General features: G+C 35.8%; 1 non-coding gene across 1 annotated transcript; it reads right to left on the minus strand.

Annotated features, from left to right (window-relative positions):
* Window positions 1–12,632: 12,632 nt before the first annotated feature.
* On the minus strand, window positions 12,633–12,734 carry LOC124968402 (U6 spliceosomal RNA). The gene has a single exon (XR_007105706.1). It is a non-coding gene; the product is annotated as a U6 spliceosomal RNA (small nuclear RNA).
* Between the last annotated feature and the right edge of the window lie 10,856 nt (window positions 12,735–23,590).

The raw sequence follows: 23,590 nt of genomic DNA on the forward strand, positions 1-23,590 counted from the left end.
TTAAATAACAAACAGAACAATAAAGTTGTCTAAAATCTTTATGAAAAGATGAAGGACTACAGATTCAATTGATTATATATATAAAACACAAAGCATTTTTAATTAATAAAAATCTACATACAGAAACCTATGGACTAAGGTTAAAATGTTTGGGATCAATATTTTGTTTATATGTTATAAATATTTTTAAAATAGGAGATTTATCAAAGTTTTTCAACTTGCAGTAAAATAAAATAACTCCATCTGATTTTTGCCTAACTAAATTCAGGAAATATTTAAATAAACTCTCAGTTTTCTATCTTGCATTTATGAGATTGAATGTAAATAGAAAAGAAATGAATAAGCTAAATATTGAGTTAGAAATTACAGACAAATAAGGGTAAAAATAAAAGGTAAATTATCAACATCCAGTTCAGAATAATATTCCAAGCAGGCAAGTTTGCCTATAAATAGCAATGCAGGTAGCTTGATCCAAGTTTCTGACTCATCACCTTCACCCCACATTGTGAAGTATTGGTCTGATAAGGTGGGCTATACTGGAGTTAATTCTTACTTAATTTCCAGATGGTGTATTGTGGTTGCAAATAAAGTGATTTGGGTGGCAGAGTAGCATAAATGCACCATAGAAACCAAAGATACTGATTATGACATAAGCCTTAAAAATATAGCAGATAATGTCTCCATAGGAGAGAGATGAATTTCATAGTTGCCATGGATGAAAATTGAGAGTATAAGATCTATATAAACAAAATACCATATATTTCAAATCATCATACTTATTTTATAAAATTATTTTGAATATAACAGAAAAATCCCTGCATGACATAAAGGCTTCTGTAAGCTGTGTTTTCCTTTGTTTATAGCAACTGCAGAAATTCTAGGAGTATTCATGAAAATAAGTGCTATAATACAGGAAATGCAATAGTAAGAAATTCATTTTATGCATGAAGTTCTTGAATACTTTTTTGAATGTTTGTCATGCTCAGTTATATCAACCTCAATGCATAATTTAAGTGTTGGAAGCATCATTTCATATCATCATCTGGCTTTAACATCTACTCCGAGTATTTCCCTGGTAACAAATGTATTTGACACTATTGCAGATGAAATTTTTCTTTAACCTGTCATTTCTCCAGTGCTTGTTTTAATATATTGAGATTGCTTTTGTATACAATTCATGCCAATCTACGTAAACCATGTTGAACTATAAACCAAAAATATAAGCTATAAAATTTAATAAAATCTTTTTTAAAGTAATGATATGCTTTTAGTCATCACCTAGGAAGTGAGTTTGACAGGCTGTTTGTCACAGAAATTTTGAAATACCAAATACTGAAATTATTTGCACTCTGTTTATGTTTTGTTATATTCTTTATAGTCAAATTCTATCAGATTAACTAGTTTTCTTGATGCATTTTCTTATGTTTACTACTTAAATATTGTTTTTCACTCTATCTCCTTTAATATGTAGATATATTTAAATTCCCTTTTAACCCATTTGAATATGTTTAAAAGTACATTTCATTCACTGTATAACCTAGACTACATTAAACTTTGGTTCCTTCTTTTCTATACTTTCCCATTAAAATAGATTAGGTTAGGTCTGGAAAATATGTACGATACAATGTAGTAGGATACAATGGACTTGTAACCCAGTTACTACTACTACTGCTAGTAATAATAACCTTCTGATAATTAAACTAGTAAAATACACACATAATGTGTACAGAGAGAAGCTTGTGGTTTCTATTATTTAGGACAGGGAATTCTTGAATATTTGCATATAAAAGGAAATAGCTTCAACATTCGAGGACAGATCTTATAGTGAGTGATTGAGAGTCAAAACTAAGAAAGCAGCAAATGTTTGTATTGTAGATGAATTTCCCATGTATTGTTCTGGCAAACCTTGGAGGTTGGCACAAAGTTGACTCTAGTACTTTTATTTTGCTAATTTCTTTGTGAAGTTAGTTTTCTTGAACTTTGAGAAAGGGTTTTACTTTAGGTAGCTTATCTCATGTCATAGAACTTTTTCTTCTATATGTGTGTGTGTGTGTGGAGTGTGTGTGTGTGTGTGTGTGTGTGTGTGTGTGTGTGTTTGGTATTTTAAAATGTTTATTTTTAATAATTTTTTACTTTGTCGGCTTTTCCACTTTTTCTACTTGACTCTTTCCTTCCTTTCCCTCTACTGTTATGGCTTAATTAGATTTGATCCCACTATCAGTATCAGTAGTTATTTCTTAACATGGATTCCTTTTATAGGGGAGCTCTAATGGGTCAGTTTGATAGTTCACAGGGGGAAGCTTTCTTTAACCCTTCCAACCATCTCAGTATGCATCCTATAGTTTACTCTGTGGTTTTTGTATAGGGAAAATGTTTAGGTTTAGCTGTTCTCAAATCTGCCTGGTGCTTGTTACAGGGAATGCCTATTGATATTTGATGTTCTCTTGTTCTCAGATTTGTCAAATATTTCCTTTCTTAAATCAGATCTCACACTAAAAGTATGTAGTTCTATAGCTGTTTTAGTCAGCTTTGTATGGCAGCAACCAAAAGCCCTGACAAGAATTACTTAGAAGGAGAAGAGTTCATTTTGGCTCATAGGTTTAAAGGTTCAGTCCATGGTTGGTCAACTACATAATTCTCAGCCCAAGGTAAGGCAGAACATCATAGTAGAGGACATGGTGGAGGAAAGCTGCTCAGTCCATGACATCAGGAAGCAGAGTGAGCTCCGCTTACCAGCAACAAAATATAAATCCCAAAGTTATACCCCCTGTGACCTACTTCCTCCAGCCACACCATACCTGCCTACAGCTACCACATAATTAATAATCCATTTCAATTAATTAATCCACTGATTGATTACAGATCTCATAATCTAATCATTTCACCTCTGTGAACATTCTTGCATTACCTCACATGTGGGCCTTTGGGGGACACCACATAGCAGCTATAGGTAGTTTGTCCCCATGTGATGATCTACTAGGGTTGGTGAGGATATGATTGTAAAATGCTATCTGTTTTTGATTTTGCTCTCTAGTATATTTATCAATTTTTATGTTGGAAGTTGAGTGGATATAAAACTGTGTCATGGTATTTGAAATCTGTATCTTTAAATAGATCTATAGGCAATTCTTTTTTTATGATTGATTTTCTGTATCCCATTTGTTTACAATAAAAATAAATTTAAAAAAATATATGTAGGCAATTCTTATCTACCATGCTCCATCCTACCATGTTCTGTCCTGCTCACAACTAATCTTAGTTGGTGTTTTTCTTAGTTTTAATATGTGAGAGAAAATCTGAGTAATTACTATCTACCAGAAGTTTGATGATCTTCATATCTAGCAAAGGGCAATACATATTTCTGTTTAGAGACCAAACATTACAGATCCATAGGAAAAAATGGACAGATATTCCTGTCTGATATTTACTATTTACTATTTTAATTATGAATTTCTTTTAAAAATTAAAACATGATACTGAAAATACAGAGAAATTCTTTCTCTGTTTGAGTTTACCCTATGGCCCCTTGCTTTTTCTCTCTCTGAAATAAATGTTATCTCATTCATTCACTAAATTTTAATTTTTAGCTTCTGTTTTTACTTCATATCAGCCACAAAGTTTCTCAGGGCAGAAACTGTCTTTTCTTCCTGTTTCTTTAGTTCAAGCACAGTATTGACCAGATAGAAGGGGATTAATAAAGAGGAATGACTAATGAATGAATGGAAGAACATAAATTTTAAATAATTTTACTACTTATCATTTATCATTGCTTGTATTAGACTGAATAATGTCCCATTCTTAGGGATTCTTAAATTCTAATTCCCAGAACCTATGAATATTTTAGCTTTATATAACAAAAATGTCTTTGGAGAAGTATTTAAGAATTCCAAAACAGGGAATATTGTCCTGAATTATCTAGTTAGATCCTAAATATAACAAAAAAGTTGTCCTTACAAGAGGAAGACAAGAGGATCAGTGAAAAGTTAGAAGAAAGAGGTTGTAGTGAAGCTTATAGGGGCTGCTAGTCAAGGAATGCAGACTCCAGAAAATGGAAAAGGCAAGGAAATAAATCCTCTGTGACATCTGTAGAAAGAACTGAATTCTGTGAACACCTGTATGTCAGATGTTCACTGCCCTAAACTGTAAGAAATAAGATTGTATTGTTTTAAGCCACTGAGTTTATGAAAATCTTTATGGCAAGCACAGGAAACTGATACACATTTTGGTACCTTCAAGTTGGGTACTGCTGTAACAAATATCTAAAAGGTAGAAGTGTTTTTGGAATTCTATAATGGGCAGAGACTGGAAGAAGTTTAAGAAGCATTACAGAAAAAAAATGCCACATTGCCTTGAATAGACTATTGATAGAATTGTGAATGTTAATGATGCCCCTGGTGAGGAAGTAAGGAAAATGGGGGAGAAATCCTGTGTCATGTTAGAGAATAATCACAGTGGAATGTTTAGAGATGTATTGACACTGAAGAGACTTCTTTTGCAGGTTCAGAAGGAAATTAGTATCATTTTGTTGGAAACTGGAGGGAAGGAGAACCTTGTTATATAGGAACAGAAATAGCATTGAATGAAGTCCTACAGTTGGGTAGAAAGCAACATTTGTAAAGGACAAACTTGAGTAGTTAGGTGAGACAATTTTGTAGAAAAATGTTGAAGATGCAGCTTGGTTTCATTTTTGCTCCTTATGGTAAAATAAATGAGAAAAGAGATACATTGTGAAGAAAATGGAAATAGGACTTGATTTAGGAAATTCTCAGGCTATTCACAAAAGATACTAAAACTAAATGTCAGCAAAGCATGCTCTGAAGATAAAGTCAAGAGTTTGGCTAACTTTTTGCAGTGCCTCCCATGGATACAAAGGTTACAGTTTTCAGTCGCACAGGGGCTCTTTGAAAAGATTAGGGATGTGACTCCTAGATCCTTCTCAACTAGCTCAGCCAAATAGAGTAGAGAGATCTGTGGAGGAGCCTTTTATCTAATGGAGTGAATCTCTGAGACATATCAGAAGATCCACAGGTATTTAAAAATGTTAAATCATCAGAAATACTGTGGACTTGGACTTAAGGGAACAGAGGGAGGAAGAAATAAAAGGAGGCTTTCAAACCTCCAAAATTCTATAGGAAATAATCAGGTTCATAAAATAACAAAGTCACAAACATGTGCCTTCCTTCCCCTAAAAGAAAAGATTCAGAGGGAGCCCAGAGGGAAGAACTGGGAGACCCCTGATAGTACTGTGAATACAGAACATGGAGTCAGAGCTCAGAAGACACAACTCAAGCCAGCAGAGAGCCCTGCAGACGTTGAGAACTAATGGAGTTTGCCTTGTTGGATTTTGAATTTCTTAAGAATTTTGAGTCCTTTTTTCCTTTCCCTTTTCCCCCTTTTTGAAAGAGAATGTCTGTAACTGTTCACCTGTACCCACCATCATTGTTTGGGAACATATAGCTTATTATCTAGGTTCACAGATCCATGTGAACCTAGATAATAGGTTCACATGCTGAGGAATGCTGCCCAAGCATGCATTAAACTGAAAGTCTCACACATATCAAAGTTAGACAATTTAAAATGATGAGACTTGGTATTTTAGAACTGCTGAGACTTACATGAAATTTTGGAGTTACATTGACACTGATGGTTTGAGACTTTTCAGGGTCTTGGGGTGGGTGAACGTATTTTGCATTTGAGATGGACATGGATATTTAAGGGCACACTGTGGTAGACCAAATACTCCATTTCTCCTTATTCCCCAAAGATGGCCAAGATCCTGGGACCTGTGAGTATTCTATCTTATATGTCAAGAGAGACTTTGCAGATGCGATTAAGTTGAGGATGTTGAAAGAGAGAGATTATCCAGGTGGGTCCCAAATGTTACTACAGTTGTCCTTGTAAGAACACAAAAGAATAAATAGGGTATAGGAGATGAGATGACAGAAGTAGTTGAGTTGCAGTGATGTGAGGGAAAGTCATGAATCAAGGAGTGTGAGAAGACTCTAAAAACTGAAAAAGGCAAGGAAACAGATTTACTTCTAAAAACTTTGGGGGAACAGCCCAGACTATGGACTTCAGAACTATAATAGAATAAATTTGCATTGTATTATGCCACTAAATTGGTGATAGTTTGTTACAGAAGCAATGGGGATACTAAGACACTGTTGTATATTTATCACTATGATCAATAAAATATATTTTTAAGTTATGCAAAAAATAACCCACAATTGTTTCTTGTTCATGTAGAGAATATATTTCCAAAATTCGAAGACATTCTCCATTTTAATAGCTATTTTTCTACAAGTTTTCACAAGGTACATAGGGATACATTCTAGTCCCATAAATATGATAGTCACTCACCAGATGTTTCTTTTCCTGTGAAATGTTTTGCCACAGGCAAGCTTTTATCTTCTTCCTCACAATTACTTTGTATTCTCAATGCCTCACCTTCACAAATTGAGGCATCTCCCAACATACATTAGACCACACAAGGGCACTTAATCATGTAAACAGTGAAATCAGTGTCACCACTAATCTTTTATCTAATGGCAAATTTCTTAGCTGTGTGTACTTTGATGGTGATGATGAAAGGAAATACTTTTTATTTTATTATACCACAATACACATTCCAACTTGAGAATCCCAGCATGCACTGGTTGCAATTATAATAATAATAAAAAACCCTTGCTTCTTTTTTTTTTCTTGATTGTAGATACATTAGCATTATTTTGCAATACAATGCTATCCCAATTTCTCTTTTCTTTCTGGAATGTAATGTGTAATGCAGAAGGAAAAGAAGAAAAGAATGATGTACCCAGTAATATTTTATCCATGAAAAGGACATTAGTTTTTCCTTTTTGCTTTTGTTATGTTAAGGGCTGTGTTGGAGATAATGGATTACAGCTAAGCCATCTTCACTGTGATTCATCAATCTTGTGGGGGTGGGGGCAACATTTACTCTGCTCTTAATGATTGGTTTTTAAGTGACATGGCCTTTTGTGCCATGAAAAAGAAGCTAGTTTCTGAGGCTTGAGAATTACATTTAGCAAGAAGACAGAAAATGCATTTATTGTCAATAAGTAAATTAAGATGACAAAAAGGATGTGGAATTGTGATGTTTTCACTCTTTGGGAGGAAGGAAGACTAAGGCAGATTCTCAAACAGTCATTTAGGCCCAGCCCTTTTTCTAACAAAAGCGGTTTGGAGTTTGGAAGAGTCAATGTTTTTAATAAGAGTAACCAAATAGAATTGTTTAAAGTAAGCCACTAATCTAAGATTGTAAGTCAATCCTGAAAGAAAGGTTTAATTTTAAACCTGATTCATAAATTATCCAGTTTAAACAATTGGATAATTGACAAGGCAATTCCAATAGCTAGATTTGTTTTCCCTTTAATATGTTAATCTTCCAAAATTTAAAGTGCTGTGATCATCATACATGATAGATTCTGTCACATACCAATGCTGGGAATTACTGTTTTCATGGCAAATTTTTCAGTTCTTCACATTATTCATTGTTTCTACTAGCAGATTTTCTTATTAATCTCCCTTTATTCTTTCTAGCAAAATTGAATAAAGCCAAAGTTTATAACCAGTATGTTCAGAACCCCAAAATGATTCTTTGTAATTTGAGATTCTAAAAATCACCTAAATTTGGAACTTGGAAGATAAAACTTCACTGATCTTTCCAAGATAGCAAACTGATCTCTTCAATAATTTCAGCTCATTTTTTTGGACAATCTCTCACTTTTTTCTTTTTTATCTTCTATTAAATTGTAGTCCTATTGTTAAAGCTATGCTGACAGTTGTACATTGCCTGCTTACTATTTTATAAAAGGGCTACAAAAGAGAAAAATTAAGTATCTGGGAAAGAGTGGGATAAAGTCACCAAAAGCTACTTACCCACTACACCTCTTTTCTTATTTGACCTCATTCTTGCATCCTCTTTGGAGTTCAGTAAAATTTCTTGATTATTCACTAAAATACAGAGAGGATTATTATGTTAATTAGTCATTATTTTTAAAGAAAAGTTTGTTTCCCTTGGGATTTCTAATTTATTCCTTTGAATAGATAATATATAATTATGCAGTAATTCTGATGACAGAAATAAAAGAGAGAGAAACCATGGCCATCCTGATGAAACACAATTCTACCAAGCTGACCCCTTTATAAGCCTTTTTAATTCTATTTGAGAAAGTTCACATCATCTCATTATTTACTCCCTGGAATGTTTCTTTATCCCTAAAAATTGAACCTACCAGTGATAGGTGAATTTAGTAGATTTAACAATATTCAAAATGCATTTTCCATTTATGCAAATTCAGAGTAAAAGCAACCTAAATCTTTTCACAATGGAAAAAAAAAAAAAAAAACTAAAAATACCATGAGCATTATTTTCACTATACTTCCAAAGAAGGACTTTTAAAAATTCCACAGAAGATCATGAAACAATAGTATCATTTTTCAAAATTTTGTTTGTACTGGGCCACTTAATATAGAGAACTGTATCTTTACATATTTAATGAACAGGATCTTTTCATGTATGAAAGTAAATACTCTTTCAGGTTGTTTAAGGCAGGGAAAGTTGATGGCAGAGCTGATAATGACTTTGGTTCTAGAGTTAAACAGAATACCTAATCTAGACTCATTTAATTTGGGCAAATGGTCTATTTTTCTATACAAGAGAAATAATGAAAAGATGCATCTCATTGTGTCTTGTGAATATCAAAAGAGACAATCTATAGAAAGCACTTGATACATTGACACAAAGTAAGCACTAAATGTGTTAGATATTTTTATTGTAATAGCAAATTATGGTCATATACTGACTTTTCCAATGTGGTATCAAAACACAGAAAATTCACAACAAATAACCTGAAATTAGCCACATCTTGGATTGTTCTATGAAACTATAAGTACATGAAATATAAAAAGGAGAAAACGATTGAAATTTCTACATTTAACAGGATATTCTTTGAATCATTTGTCTTTTCAGCGCTTTTAAAATATGGATTTTTATCAATTTAAATTTCTCTAAAAAATTTTAGAGGAAAATTTTCTGGCATCCCACCATTATGTTGAAGTGTTATGTCTCGTTAGAGAGCAGATTGATAGTTCTTCACTTGTTTTGGTGGTGGGTTTCTGTTGGATTAAAGATAAATCTCCACAGAAAATTCAAGTGACTTGTCATATTGCAGGCTCCCATATTGTCTGTCTTTAAAGCACACTTAATTTTTTTGGTTAATTCTCCCCCCAAAATGTGAAGACTGACAGTTTGGAAAAAAAACCAATAGAACAGGTTTGCTGGATCAAGTAGTTCCATATTTCTTCTGTGCAAACACCCAGATGAGCCTAAGTGTCTTGCAGAGATCCACAGTGTCTCATGTCTCCTGTGTCATTCCATGAACCTAGAATTGTGCTTTTATGTAACTATTAAAATAAAAGTTCTTACTCATTGGGCCCTACTTACCTAACCTCTACAATGAGAACTACAGAACACTAAAGAAAGAAATTAAAGAGAACCTTAGAAGATGGAAAGATCTCCCATGTTCTTGGATAGGCAGAATTAATATTGTCAAAATGGCCATATTACCAAAAGTGCTATACAGATTCATTGCAATTCCAATTAAAATCCCAATGATGTACCTTACAGAAATAGAGCAAGCAATTATGAAATTCATCTGGAAGAATAAGAAACCCAGAATAGCTAAAGCAATCCTCAGCAGAAAGAGTGAAGCAGGGGGTATCGCAATACCAGATCTTCAACTATACTACAAAGCAATAGTAACAAAAACGGCATGGTATTGGTACAAAAATATACAGATAGATCAATGGTACAGAATAGAGGACATGGACATAAACCCAAATAAATGCAATTTTCTCATACTAGACAAAGGTGCCAAAAATATGCAATGGAGAAAAGATAGCCTCTTCAACAAATGGTGCTAGGAAAACTGGAAAACCATATGCAACAGAATGAAATTAAACCCCTATCTCTCACCCTGCACAAAACTCAACTCAGAATGGATCAAGGACCTCGGAATCAGACACTATGATGTAAGCTGCTTCCCTCCACTGTGTCTCCTGTCATGATGTTCAGTCTAATCTGGAACCCCTAGGAATGGAGCTGGCCTCCTATGAACTAAGGACCTCTGAAACCATGAGCCCTCAAATAAACCTTTCCTCCTTTACAGTTGTGCTGGTCGAGTCATTTAGTCACAGCAACACATTAGCTGAGTAAAACACAGGTCAATAAACTTTCTGAGAAATTCTCAGAACTCATGAACTTAGCCTTGTATATCTAAATTTTACTTCCATCTATCATTTTCTCTTTATTTGTTTACTATTATTTCTACTATTATTTATTGAGAGGCTATATTGTAATAAATGCTTTCTATGTTTTTAACTTATTTCGTGCTCAAAATAAAAGTTTCTGTTAGACATTATTCTCAATTAAAATATGAGATCAATAACACTCTGATAGGTTAAATAACTTGCCCAAGGTTATATGGCTACTAAATGAAGGCAACAGGTTTCAAACTAGGACTCCCTAATTAGGATGAAGCTTAACTATGATATCTATGTCAGGAGTACCGTTAGTTATGAAGGAAAGAGAAAAGCCTCATACAATTAATGCCCTGAAGTGTAAAATACAATGTCTATCACATAGCAGAGGATTTACAGAGACTAGACTGGGACCTAAAGTTTGCCTGAAGGCATTCAAGACATATTCATAGAGGAGATGGCTATTGGGGCAGGTCTGTGAAGATGGTGAAACAGACTGAAGTTGGTGGGAACTCCAAAATTAAGAGCAACTTCCTGGAATAGAGAGTGGAGGCTGGGGAACAACCCACCAAGACCAAGGAAGCAGAGAATGGAGATGGTCCCTATCCCACCTGTCTGGCACAAACTAACTACATCTGCACACGTGTATTTTCTGCTTTTTGTCTCACTTTATTACCTTTTCTCTTTTAACAACTTGGACCCCCTCAGAGATTCTGAAAATGAATTTTTGAAACAAGTTTCTTCTATCTTTCTTCAAAGTTACCTTCGAATAAAACATATTTTTCTATCAATTTGACTTCAGACATTTCTGGAGCAGTAAACAATGAGTCCAACCTTGTCCCCGAGGCTAGTATAAGTGTCCCCTGGTAGCAATAGGTGAGTATGTACCAGGCAATTAATGGTTTCAGAAAAGTAGTCCAAGTCATGGAAATTGGCAAAAGACATTATTGGTTGTCCTTTCAGTTGAGTGTTGAGTGAAATTTCATGAATCAGAACTGCGCCCTTTTGATTGACTTCCTACTGACTGAGCTGTGTTCAACTCCAAACAGTATGTGATTCATAGTCATAGGACTAAAAATGAATTTTTTCTTGTGATTTCCATTCAGTACAAATTTTGTACTGTGTTGCCTTATAGGAATATGGACTATTGCAATATTTGTAATACATATTAATATTATTATAATTGTATAGTATGTACTGAATATGTTTGCAAAATTTCTTCAGCTTTCTTAACTATATATGAGTGTTGTGTATGTGTGTATATGCCCAGTGTCCATTTCAGATTATATATATGTATCTTTTCTTCATATTTTCCAGTCAAATGATCTTGACATCTTATCAATTCCCTTCATTAATTAGTGAATTAAATAAATTTTTTTCTCAGAAGTTCATCTTGTATTTGTAAATCATGCTTTTAACTTTTTGAAAGTTACATTTTAGCAATATAGTATAGGGACTTTCATTAGATCAACCACCTTGAACATAGAACAGACATAAAATTGCCTAGCATCTGGCAGTTGATATATATCTAAAATAGAGGAGAAAATCACAATCCTTTCTTCTAGCTGTTTTTTGAAAGCATCACATGGTACCCTATAAATATGTGTAGTTTTCATGTGTCAATTAAAAAGAGATAAAATAAAAATATGGGAGAAAAGGGGGGTTTGAAAATGCCTGAAATAAAGAGACAAGCAGGGTGCAGTTTTTATTGGCTAAGCAAATTAAATTTATAATGTAAGTATACCTGTTATGTTGAATAAAAAATAAGGCATTCAAGATTCAAGACATTTTCATAGAGGAGATGGCTATTGGGGAGGGTCATACAAGTTAAAATCAGAATTGTATGACTTTTTTTTAATCTATCACATTCTTATTTCTTTCTGCCTTTGCAAGCTTATTTTGTTGGAATCTTAATATCTACAGGGTCTAATTGAAGAAAAATTGCCATGAATCTTCTGGACACTCTTAAGATAAAATTGCTATAGAGCATATTAATGCATTAATATTTCCAGTCCCATATAACAAGATATTCAACTTTATTCAAAGTTCTCCACCCCATAATTCGACTCTGTTATCAAGCTTGATCATCAGGTGACAAAGGTCAGCATGGTCATTATCACCCTACTTTCTCTGCTCAGAACCTGTGCTTTGTTTCTCTTCTCCCCAGTGCCAAATGCTACACCTCTCCCTTGAATCTTATTTGAATCATTTTATCCAACTGGTTAAGGGTCGATACTCCCTTCATTTGCTAAGAGTTAAAACCTACTCTTTCCCGATAAAGTATTTTTTATTGTTTCTTTTCAGTTATACATGATAGTAGAATCCATTTTGATATAATTATACTAGCATGGAAAAATATGGAACACTTCATGAATTTGTGTGTCATCTTTGCTCAGGGACCATGCTAATATCTATCATTTCAATTTTAGGATGTGTGCTGCTGAAGTAAGCACCCAGTAAGGTACTTTTGAAGGTATTTGGGAGACCCCCTCCCCATCACTTGCATTCTCTTACCTGCAAGTCCTTTAATACATGTCCCATCATGTTTTAAATTCAACAAAGTATATAAAGTACACAATAAATGTTCATTAAGTGTGTATTGGAATCATTATTACTTTTTTCAAGTTTTGAAATGAGTGCAACATGTGATTGCAGCCACAAAAGAAATATGGATGTGTATTTGAAAAACTCAATTTCCTGTTTCAGATAGTCTTAACTATCTTAACAATAATTCTAAACATAATTTAGAAATGATAAGGAAATACAGATGTGAATACTATTTCAAGGATTCTAAACATTTATATAAAAATTCCTTGCCAAATCATAACTGTTTTCTGGCATAGTCATCCTGAGTTATTACACATTTTTGATTTTTCATTACCAAACTGATTGAAATTAATTTTGTTTTTGTTTCCCAGGAACCAACCTAATTGATACCGTTTCTGCTTCAGTTGATTAGTTTTTCTGTTTATATGCAATTTGGGGTTTGCAGGGAAACAATGATAAGCAGATCCAGTGTCAGTAAGCTTATCAACATGTGGCTTTCCTGTCTGAATTAAAGGTGGGATGTAAAAATTTATTAAAACTCACCTTTGAAACCTATAAAGAAGCAGTTCAGAAAAATATCTAATGGGATGGCAACAGAAATTCTCCGAATACAACTTCAGCCATTGTCCTCTATTAAAATATGATAAAGCAGCTGACACATTTTTTTCTTAGAATTCTTCCCAGTACAGAAGCTACCTCCTAAATCCTGAGGCGAGGAGTGGGAGAGTGGGGACATTCCTCTTACTGCCCTGAAAGGTGTTTTGCCCCTTTCACTTCTTTATTTTCCTTTTAATTATTTTCTATACCACCTTGCCCCAATTTCTGTTTCTTTTTTCACAACCCATCCCTAGATCAGTGTCTTAACTTCCTTGAAGTGCATAGTATTTCAGAGGTATTCATCCCTGTGGTTGTTTTTGTTGACTTCAAAAACACATGTCAATGACTTTTCCCTTGTTCTGGCCTCAGTTATTGAATTTCCTACCAATGAGCATTTCAGCAGTCTACTTCAGCAAGTGCTATCTTTCAGTTTATTATCAAGCAAACAAAACAGAGAAAAAGAAACCAAACCCTAAGGTTCTTCAGACCTGTACCCCAGGTATTTTCTTTCTTTTCTCCTCCCTTCTTTCCTTCCTTAATTTTGAGACAGGGTCTTGCCATATTACCCAGGCTGCTCTTGAATTCCTGGACTCGGTGAACCTCCTGCTTATGCCTTCCACGTGCTGGAATTATAGATGTGCGCCACTTTGCCCAACCTGAATAGTCTTCCTAAGGAAGTCAATTTAGCAATTAGGTTACTAGACTCTATACTTCTTATTTCACTTTATTTATAACATAGTATCCAATCGTAACTGTTGCAGGTGCTAGGAAAAAAATATGTAAAACTTATTTACCAGAAGAATGAGAAATTATACTCCATTACCTATGATATATCAAGGTACATTCTATTGTCATGTATAACTAATTAAAACACATATTAAATAAAGAAGAGATAGGGAAAGGGGAAAAAGAGATGCTCTCAAGGAAGAGGGTGGGTCCTTTCGGAGAAGAGAGGAATAGTGTGTCCCTCCTGCACTCTTGTTTTATGGGAGGTTCCAGGAAAGCTTCCTGAGAGTCCCCTCCATGTCCACCTCTTGACTTGTGACTCAGAGCAGGTTTTCATGAAACTTCCAAGTCTCCATCGTGCATGGTCTACTACTATAATAACCTGCTAAATATCTAGGGCAACTCTGGATCACCTTGGCCCACACTGAACAGTTCTTATTGGAATTTGTTCTTACAGATTTTATGGTGGTGGGGGTGGGGTGCTTCTAATTGTTCATCTCCCCTGAGTTCTGGAATCTGGTCAGTGTAAAGATCACAAAAGGGTCTGGGGTTGTAGTTCAGTGGTAGAGTGCTTACCTTGCATGTGTGAGGTACTAATCCCCAGCACCAGATAAAATTAAATAAACAAAATAAAGGTTAAAAAAAAAACCCTTATGTTTAAAAAAAGTCTCTGTGGGCAGGAAGTATATGCAGAATGACTTCATTTGGCTCTTCAAAAGGGCACAGAGGGCATGAACTATAGCTCAGTGGTAGAGGCCTGGATTTGATTCTGAGTGTCATCAAAGAAAAAAAAAAAAAAGGAACCCCCAGAAAGTACACTGGTTAAATCATATGATGCAATAATATTGAGTCAATGAAAGTGTTGCAGTCTTTATCATGAGAAAGTGTTCATGATATATTTCTAAGTAAAATATATAGAACAAAAAGAAAACCTAAAACCAACCAAACAAAGTAAAAAAAGATGCAACTATAATCCAATCTAGGCCTCTTCCAAATCGTTTGTAATTGTCTCAGATTGCAACCTGTGACCTTAATCACACACATTACATATTAAGTCCCTGGAAACTATAAGACCATCTGGCAGTTGTTCTTCAAACCCGGTTCTCCATTTTTCTTTTTCTTTGCACATTGTTCCTCTGTTGTCTCTCATGATGATGTATCAGTTCTCCACTGCAAGCCTTTTCAATTAGCGTGCTCATCTCATCACTCCCCACTTCCTTCTTAACCTACCTGGTTTGACTGTTTTCTAAAGATTTTAGATTTTTTCTTTCCTTTATATTTTTATTTCTGCATATCTGCAAACACTTGTCCTTCTCCTATCCAAAGTTGAAGACAAAACCCCCAAATCCCTTTGTAGATATTACTACTTGACACGCTCATTTGAAAGTTTACTTTAGCTCTATGTCTCTCAACAGGAACATTGCACTATGTCGCAACTTGCATGCTCACTTTCAATATTATTTCAAAATAAGGAATACATTAATATTGTGACTCAATTTAAGTCACAAAATATAATTTTGAAATTCATTCTGAGTTTATTTGATCACAATAAGTTTGGAGAGAGGTATGGGGCAGAGTTTTGTGAATCATTTGTATATTAAATAGAATTCCCTAAATTTTTAAATTCAGAAAAGAAAGTTTCCAAATCTCACGACCAATGTTTTTAGATAACTTATTATTTTTATAATATTTTTATAATTTTACAATCTTTTGAAATTTTCTCCTCACTGTCTTCCTAGTTCTTTGGACACATAGAATAATTGTATAGCCCCATGAATTTTTAGAAACTCAGAATATTTATGTATCCAGCATTCTGATTGAGAGGCAGAAAAGATCCACACACAAAGAGTCCTATGCCATTGAAATAGATACCAAAGCAAATTCTTGCTTCTATTCATTGATGTTTGTCTTAATTGTAGTTCCAAGCACAGAATTACTCTGTTTAAAGATATCACCGTTTCCCTGTTGCCTAAACCTCAAGTATTAGGAGGTCTTCCCCTTCTGTTCCATCTCCAAATTTCACTACTTTTCTTTCAGAAATAAATGCCTTATTGGGTGGAGGGATTTGTCAGAAGAGCAAGGCGAGGGTTTACATCAGAACAGGCCAATGATTCCAAACCAGTGATTCCTGACTAATGTTGCACTTTGAAATTATCAGAGAATCTTTAACAAATATACAACTCTACTTTCAAAACATGTATAGAACCCCACTACTTCTCACAGCCTGCAAAGTTGACACCTGGATGGCTGTCGTCTTCTCACATGGGATAGATACTGCTTGTCTGCAAACTGGATTCTTTTCTGCTTTTTGGTTTTCTCAACACGATAGTCAGAGGGATTGTTACAATGTGGAAGTCAAATCAGGTCTTTTTGTCCTAAAAAAGCCTTTTATCTCACAGAGTAAAATCACAATCCTTTTTTTTTTTTTTTTTTATTTTTTTATTTATTTTTTTTTTTTACGTTTACATAGGGTAATGATGTTTATTATATTTTTCCCCTCCCCCCCACCCCTCCCACCCCTCTCACCCCTCCCACCCCTCTTTTCCCTCTACACAGTCCTTCTTTCCTTCATTCTTACTGCTCTCCTTAGCCTAACTCTAAACCTAACCCTAAACCTAATGCTAGCCCGTCCCACCCCCCATTATATGTCCTCATCCGCTTATCAGCGAGATCATTCGTCCTTTAGTTTTTTGAGATTGGCTTATCTCACTTAGCATGATATTCTCCAATTTCGACCATTTGCCTACAAATGCCATAATTTTATCATTCTTCATTGCGGAGTAATATTCCATTGTATAAATATGCCACAGTTTCTTTATCCATTCATCAACTGAAGGGCATCTAGGTTGGTTCCACAATCTGGCTATGGCGAATTGAGCAGCAATGAACATTGATGTGGCTGTATCTCTGTAGTATGCTGATTTTAAGTCCTTTGGGTATAGGCCAAGGAGTGGGATAGCTGGGTCAAATGGTGTTTCCATTCCAAGCTTTCTGAGGAATCTCCACACTGCTTTCCAGAGTGGTTGCACTAATTTGCAACCCCACCAGCAATGTATGAGTGTTCCTTTTTCACCACATCCTCGCCAACACCTATTGTTGCTTGTATTCTTGATAATCGCCATTCTAATTGGGGTGAGATGAAATCTTAGGGTAGTTTTGATTTGCATTTCCCTTATTACTAGGGATGTTGAACATTTTTTCATATATCTGTTGATTACTTGTACATCTTCTTCTGTGAAGTGTCTGTTCATTTCCTTAGCCCATTTGTTGATTGGATTATTTGTATTCTTCGTGTAGAGTTTTTTGAGTTCTTTATAGATTCTGGAAATTAGCGCTCTATCTGAGGTATGGTTGGCAAAGATATTCTCCCACTCTGTAGGCTCTCTCTTCACATTGCTGATAGTTTCCTTTGCTGAGAGAAAGCTTTTTAGTATGAATCTATCCCAGTTGTTTATTCTTGCTTTTATTCTTGTGCTATGGGAGTCCTGTTAAGGAAATCTGATCCTGAGACAACAAGTTGAAGATTTGGACCTACTTTTTCTTCTATAAGATGCAGGGTCTCTGGTCTGATTCCGAGGTCCTTGATCCATTTTGAGTTGAGTTTTGTGTAGGGTGAGAGATAGGGGTTTAGTTTCATTCTATTGCATATAGTTTTCCAGTTTTCCCAGCACCATTTGTTAAAGAGGCTATCTTTTCTCCATTGCATATTGTTGGAACCTTTGTCTAGTATGAGAAAATTGTATTTATTTGGGTTTGTGTCCATGTCCTCTATTCTGTACCATTGATCTACCTGTCTATTTTGGTACCAATACCATGCCGTTTTTGTTACTATTGCTTTGTAGTAGAGTTGAAGATCTGGTATTGCAATACCCCCTGCTTCGCTCTTGCTACTGAGGATTGCTTTAGCTATTCTAGGTTTTTTATTCTTCCAGATGAATTTCATAATTGCTTGCTCTATTTCTGCGAGGTACATCATTGGGATTTTAATTGGAATTGCATTGAATCTGTATAGAACTTTAGGTAGTATAGCCATTTTGACGATATTAATTCTGCCTATCCAGGAACATGGGAGATCTTTCCATCTTCTAAGGTTTTCTTGAATTTCTTTCTTTAGTGTTCTGTAGTTCTCATTGTAGAGGTCTTTCACCTCTTTTGTGAGATTGATTCCCAAGTATTTTATTTTTTTCGATGCTATTGTGAATGGGGTAGTTTTCCTAATTTCTCTTTCTGAAGATTCATCACTTATGTATAAAAATGCATTGGATTTATGAGCATTGATCTTGTAACCTGCTACTTTACTGAATTCACTTATGAGTTCTAAAAGTTTTCTGGTGGAATTTCCAGGTTCCTCTAAATATATAATCATGTCATCAGCGAACAGGGATAGTTTGAGTTCTTCTTTTCCTATTCGTATCCCTTTAATTTCTTTGGTTTGTCTGATTGCTCTGGCTAGAGTCTCAAGGACGATGTTGAATAGAAGCGGTGAAAGAGGGCATCCCTGCCTTGTTCCAGTTTTTAGGGGGAACGCTTTCAGTTTTTCACCATTTAGAATGATATTAGCCATGGGCTTAGCGTAGATGGCCTTTATAATGTTTAGGAATGTTCCCATTACCCCAATTTTTTCTAGTGTTTTGAGCATGAAGGGATGCTGTATTTTATCAAATGCTTTTTCTGCATCTATTGAAATAATCATGTGATTCTTAACTTTAAGTCTGTTGATATGGTGAATGACATTTATTGATTTCCGAATGTTGAACCAACCTTGCATCCCTGGGATAAAACCCACTTGATCGTGGTGCACTATCTTTTTAATATATATTTGTATGCGATTTGCTAAAATTTTGTTGAGAATTTTTGCATCGATGTTCATTAAGGATATTGGTCTGAAATTTTCTTTCCTTGATGTGTCTCTGTCTGGTTTAGGTATCAGGGTGATATTGGCTTCATAGAACGAGTTTGGTAGGGTTCCCTCCTCTTCTATTTCATGGAATAGTTTGAGGAGTATTGGAATGAGCGCTTCTTTAAAGGTTTTGTAGAACTCGGCTGAGAACCCATCTGGTCCTGGACTTTTCTTTGTTGGTAGGCTTTTGATGACCTCTTCTATTTCATTGCTTGAAATTGGTTTATTTAAGTTGTGTATGTCCTCCTCGTTCAGTTTAGGTAGTTCATATGTCTCTAGAAATTTGTTGATGTCTTCAAGGTTTTCTGTTTTGTTGGAGTATAGATTTTCGAAATAGCTTCTAATTATGTTTTGTATTTCACTCGTGTCTGTTGTGATATTTCCTTGTTCATTCCGAATTTTAGTAATTTGAGTTTTCTCCCTCTTTCTCTTTGTTAGTGTGGCTAAGGGTTTATCAATTTTATTTATTTTTTCAAAGAACCAACTATTTATTTTATTAATTTTTCCGATTGTTTCTTTTGTTTTGATTTCGTTGATTTCGGCTCTGATTTTAACTATTTCCTGTCTTCTACTACTTTTGGTATTGGTCTGCTCTTCTTTTTCTAGTGCTTTGAGCTGTAGTGTTAAGTCGTTTATTTGTTGATTTCTACTTCTTTTTTTGAATGCACCCCATGAAATAAATCTTCCTCTAAGTACTGCTTTCATAGTGTCCCAGAGATTTTGATATGATGTGTCTTTGTTCTCGTTTACTTCTAAGAATTTTTTTATTTCCCTCCTGATGTCTTCTGTTATCCATTCATCATATAATAGTGTATTATTTAGTCTCCAGGTATTGGAGAAGTTTCTGTTTTTTATTCTGTCATTTATTTCTAATTTCAATCCATTATGATCTGATAGAGTACAAGGTAGTATCTCTATCTTCTTGTATTTACTAACAGTAACTTTGTGGCATAAAATACGGTCTATTTTAGAGAAGGATCCATGTGCTGCTGAGAAGAAAGTGTATTCATTCTTTGTTGGATGGTATATTCTATATATGTCCGTTAAGTCTAAATTGCTGATTGTGTTGTTGAGATCTATAGTTTCTTTATTCAATTTTTGTTTGGACGATCTATCCAGTGGTGAGAGAGGTGTGTTAAAATCGCCTAGTATGATTGTGTTGTGGTCTATTTGAATTCTGTAATTGAGAAGGATTTGTTTGACGTACGTGGATGAGCCTATGTTCGGGGCATAGATATTTATGATTGTTATGTCTTGCTGATTTATGTTTCCCTTAAGCAGCATGTAATGTCCTTCTTTATCCCTTCTGACTAGTTTTGGTTTGAAGTCCACATTATCTGAGATGAGGATGGATACTCCAGCTTTTTTGCTGTGTCCGTGTGCATGGTATGTTTTTCCCCATCCTTTCACCTTTAGTCTATGGGTGTCTCTTTCTATGAGATGAGTCTCTTGCAGGCAGCATATTGTTGGATTTTTCTTTTTAATCCAATCTGCCAGTCTGTGTCTTTTGATTGATGAATTCAGACCATTAACATTCAGGGTTATTATTGTGATATGATTTGTATTCCCAGTCAATTGACTCATATTTGTTTTTGACATGATTTGGTTTCTCCTTTATTTGGCTATTCCTTTAGGCTAGCACCTTCTGTTGCTGATTTGCATCGTTGTTTTTCATCTCTTCCTCATGGAATATTTTGCTGAGAATGTTCTGTAATGCTGGCTTTCTTTTTGTAAATTCCTTTAGCTTTTGTTTATCATGGAAGGATCTTATTTCATCGTCAAATTTGAAGGTAAGTTTTGCTGGGTATAAGATTCTTGGTTGGCATCCATTTTCTTTCAGGGCTTGGTATATGTTGTTCCAGGCCCTTCTAGCTTTTAGGGTCTGGATTGAAAAATCTGCTGATATTCTTATTGGTTTCCCTCTGAATGTAATTTGATTCTTTTCTCTCGCGGCCTTTAAAATTCTGTCTTTATTTTGTATGTTAGGTATTTTCATAATAATGTGCCTTGGTGTGGGTCTGTTGTAATTTTGTATGTTTGGAGTTCTATAAGCCTCTTGTACTTGGTTTTCCATTTCGTTCTTCAGATTTGGGAAATTTTCTGTTATTATTTCATTGAATAGATTGTTCATTCCTTTGGTTTGTTTCTCTAAGCCTTCCTCAATCCCAATAATTCTCAAATTTGGCCTTTTCATGATATCCCATAGTTCTTGGAGATTCTGTTCATGAATTCTTACCATCTTCTCTGTTTGTTCAACTTTGTTTTCAAGGTTAAATATTTTGTCTTCAATGTCTGAGGTTCTGTCTTCCAGGTGTTCTATCCTATTGGTTATGCTTTCTATGGAGTTTTTAACTTGGTTTATTGTTTCCTTCATTTCAAGGATTTCAGTTTGGTTTTTTTTCAGTATCTCTAACTCTTTATTGAAATGATCTCTTGCTTCCCGTATTTGGTCTTTTAACTGTTGATTGGTGCGATCATTTAATGCCTGCATTTGCTCTTTCATCTCCTCCTTCAATGCCTGCATTTGCTCTTTCATCTCCTCATTAGCTTCCCTGATCGTTTTAATTACGTACATTCTGAACTCCCTTTCTGACATTTCTTCTGCTGTGCTGTCATTGGGTTTTATTGATGTAGTATCTAGGTTTGTTTGGGACATTTTCTTCCCTTGTTTTCTCATAATGGTCAGTTGTCAGTGGGACCCTGAGATATTGCAGTTTTCCACTATTGGCTTATAGTGTCCCAGTAGATTTCCAGTGTATCACCTCCCAGCCTTCAGTAGCCTGCTGTCTTGGAGGAATCTGATAAAGCAGCTCATTCGAAGAATACTGCCCCTAGCCCCCTACTGGTTCCACGATTTGGAACTGGCTCTGTGCGGAAATGCTCTCACTGTGGGCCTGCACCGTGCAGCTGGCCGTGTGGGAAGAGCCCACTGCCGGAGTGTGGAAGACTACCTTGGGAAGACTCTAGCTGCCCTGCCCGGCTCCAATAAGCCACCTCTATCTGGGCCTGCCCCCCGGGCCGAGCTTTACCCAGTGGGCAGACTCACCCGTGGCTCCACTTCAGTCCGAGTCTCTCAATGCCTCCCCTTCTTAACTCCTGGGTTGTGGAGCGACCGGGGGTGCAGTCTCCCTCTAGGCCGCCATCTTGGATCGCCCCGTGAAGAGAGCCCGCAGCCGGAGTGGGCAGAGCCGCCTGAAGAGGTCTCCGGCTGCCCTGCCCTTATCCCTGAGGCTGATTGCAGATCGAGGCTCTCCGCTGGTTCTTTGCAGGAGTACACTGCACTGCAGCGGCTCTGGGACTCGGAGCCTGCTCTGTTCAGACAGGCTCTCACTAGCGGGCCAGTTCCGTTCCGAGAACCTGGAGAAGCTGGCTGTGTGGGCGGGGCCCACCGCCGGAGTGCGCAGGACTGCCTGTGGATGACTCTAGCTGCCCTGCCCGGCTCCGATAAGCCACCTCTATCTGGGCCTGCCACCCGGGCCGAGCTTTACCCAGTGGGCAGACTCACCCGTGGCTCCACTTCAGTCCGAGTCTCTCAATGCCTCCCCTTCTTAACTCCTGGGTTCTGGAGCGACTGGGGGTGCAGTCTCCCTCTAGGCCGCCATCTTGGATCGCCACAATCCTTAAAATAACTTTCCAGTCTGTGGTCTGCCCTCTCCAGCAGAGTAGCCATACCCATACATGGCTACTGAGCACTCCAAATGTGGATAGTCTAAAATGAGATGTGCTACAAATGTAAAAGACACACCAGGTACCAAAGACTTAGTAAAAACTAATGCAAAATATCTCACTAGGTATTACTGATGAAAATAATTTTCCTCTACTAATTTAGGCTAAATAGCATATGTTATTAAAATTCATTTCTCATGTTCCTTTTTTTTTTTTTAACTTTATCATGTGGCTGGAAAATCTAAACTGACATATGTTCTGTTTCTACTGGACAGTGCTGCCCTAAACAATGGAGGCTCCACTGTCTTTCTAACCACCCCTCCTTCTAATCTTTCAACCCTTCTTACCATACTGCCTTCCTACTCTCCTTTGTATACACCAAGCACTCTCCTCCCTCAGCATCTTTGTGTTTTAATTTTCTTTCAGTATGAAAGTTTTTTTCCCTAACATTGCATGGGATCTTTCTCATTTCCTTTGGGCTTTTCCCCTAATGTTATATACTCAGTGAAACCTTCCATGGCTACTTGATCCAAAATCAAAATCCATGAATTTTGTATCTCCCTTCTCTGCTTTATTTTTCCTCTCAGTTCTTATCTTTATGTACCATAGACTCATCAGATAGAGCAAGTGGAATATTTAGTGAAACTCTTAAATCAAATGAAAGGTAGAGGTAGTTTCTATAGCCAAAGCACAGTAGTATTTGCTCAAAGTCCAAACAAATAATGGTGGCTTTAAAATAAGGAGAAAGACTTTCTGGACTTCAGATACGTGACTGGAAATGTAGTTATGAAACAGTATCCAAAGTCTGGAAGAGCATCACTTTCATGTGTAGAAGATGCAGTCATCAATAACAGAAACTCATAGCTTTACCTC

This window comes from Sciurus carolinensis, chromosome 1 (assembly GCF_902686445.1).
Source record: "Sciurus carolinensis chromosome 1, mSciCar1.2, whole genome shotgun sequence".
NCBI classification, from domain to species: Eukaryota; Metazoa; Chordata; class Mammalia; order Rodentia; family Sciuridae; genus Sciurus; species Sciurus carolinensis.